Source organism: Capsicum annuum, chromosome 8 (genome assembly GCF_002878395.1).
Source record: "Capsicum annuum cultivar UCD-10X-F1 chromosome 8, UCD10Xv1.1, whole genome shotgun sequence".
Taxonomy (NCBI): domain Eukaryota; kingdom Viridiplantae; phylum Streptophyta; class Magnoliopsida; order Solanales; family Solanaceae; genus Capsicum; species Capsicum annuum.
The window spans coordinates 56153398-56155828 of NC_061118.1; positions in this window are offsets into that span (position 1 = coordinate 56153398).

Genomic DNA, 2431 nt, shown 5'->3' on the forward strand with positions numbered 1-2431 from the left:
AACTCTGTAATTACTACAGGATAAAATAATTAATGAATATATCTTACGAAAAAAGTAAATTATTAAAAGATAACATCCACGCACTAAATAAAAATAGATTCCCTACAAATATGTACAAAATCTATTATACCTACAAATCCGCGCACCCCCCTACAAATGGTAATTGTAGATGATATTGAGTATGTTTTTACTTTGTTGATGAGTTTTTAAAATTTCAAACTCAAGTACATCTTGAACTCATTTAAAATTTTAATACTATTTGAATCATCTAAACAACATACTAAACTTTTCACTAAAAGTTTACACGCGATATTTACAATCTTAATTTAAAGTCTTTAGACAAATTAACTTAACAAAATTATAAGGATATTAATAAATAACAATTCGGATACATTATAAAGTAGAAAAATTTAAAACTATATTAGAAAATGAATCTAGGATGGATCGAAGAACATATAAACTCACCAAAAAAATAACTTTTTGAAAGTTTGGAACGAAGAGATACAGAGAGAAACATACGACATGTGACATGTTTAAATGTAAAGTAAAATTTAATAAATGTTCTAGTTGAAAAAGAAAAATTGACTACAAAATTATCTAAATCTTACAAAAAAGAAAAAATCATTTAGTACAACAATAATGGGTTTTTATATAATTAAAAAAAGTATTTTTATAAACTTTTATACTCTTATTTTGATAAGTAAATCTTTATACAATGAAGAAATCATATTAAATTAATACCATTTAATAAAGAATAATTTAGTGAAAAATACTTCTTACTTTTTAGAAGTGAGTGATTTCCTAAAGACTGTATCCGAACTAAAAACACTACATAATATACTTTTGACGTTCCAAAATAAATGAATTTTTGAGTCTTTTTATGACAAAAAATGCATGAATTTTTAAAATCTAAAAGTTTATTAATTCTTCTTCTTTTTTTTTTTTTTATGGGATTCTCAATTATCTTTAATTTCAAAAATAGTCCAAAAAAATATAAAAAGAAGATATTAATAAATTACTACTATTTTGTTGATATCATTAACTAACATATTATACCTCATAAATTTGTTTTTGATATGTTGATAGTAAATTGGCAAAAGGTACAAAAAGAAAAATTCTCACAAAATTACACCGTTCTCCAATTATGAAGACACAGGTGGCAGGTCACCTTAAGAAATAAATAAGGATGACAAATAGCTATATAAAAAAACAATTGCATAGGCCCCATATCAAAGTCTTAATTTTTATATTGTCAAAAAAATGGGAATACATGATAAAAGGCCAATTACAACAGCCACTTGCAAACTTAAGATTGCCTAGGTGAGGTGGTGAGGACGACCAAAATAAGCGATTCTCCCTTATATTACTACTAGTATATCAAAATGCTACAAGTATTCGATATTCTATAAAATAATATGATTAAAATATATAATAATTAGGATTCAAAGAAGATCATAAATAGAAAATATCGATATTTTTATAAATTTGTGAGTACGTAATTCTTTAGTTAGAGGTAGAAATAAATCATTTTGATATTTATTGAGTTTTAATTTCTCTCATGATTTCAGTGGCAAGAGTTTTGCACCACTTTTTTCTGATCTTATAGAATTATCTGAAACAAAATAATTTAATGACTTCAAGTTTATATTATAATAATTATAACCTTAATTTATAATCATTATATAAATTAGATTAATAATGAACTATAAAAAAAGGAAAAATTTCAGAAATAGCAATTATAGAGTCTTAATTGTAACTTTTATAGCAACAGTTTTATAATTACGAAAATTAGCAAATTGTATTTTGTATTTAAGTAAACTGTTTCTATACAAATACATATATGACAAGATTTACTGTCCTTGTTTTACTCAAATTAGTTGAGTTAAATAAGGAATAATTATCACATCTAATTAAATTCTCATAAATTACTCTTATTTAAATTAGTAGATTCTTTTTCCAAATCAAACTCAATTATGAAAGATTATTATTTTCATGATCTTCAAAATTTAAAAATATCATTCTCTTATATCTCTAACTATTTTTTCTTATTAGATTTTTCAGTTTTTATCTTTTTTAAAATTTTAATTTCTTTTCCTTTTTCATTTTTTCTTTCCACTTTATTTTCTCTCTTCTACTTCTCTTCTTATTTTTTGTTCGTTTATTTATTTATTATTTTCTTTTTTCGTTTTCGTTTTTTTCTTTTTTCATATTTCTTCTTCTTCTTCTTCTTCTTCTTCTTCTCCTCCTCCTTCTCCTCCTTCTCCTCCCCCTCCTCCTCCTCCTTCTCCTTTTCCTTCTCCTTCTCCTCCTTCTTCTCCTCCTCCTTCTCCTCCTTCTCATTCTTCTTCTTCCTCTTCTTCTCCCCTTTCTCCTCCTTCTCCTCCTTCTTCTCCTTCTTCTGCTTCTTCTACTTCTACCGCTTCTTTTGCTT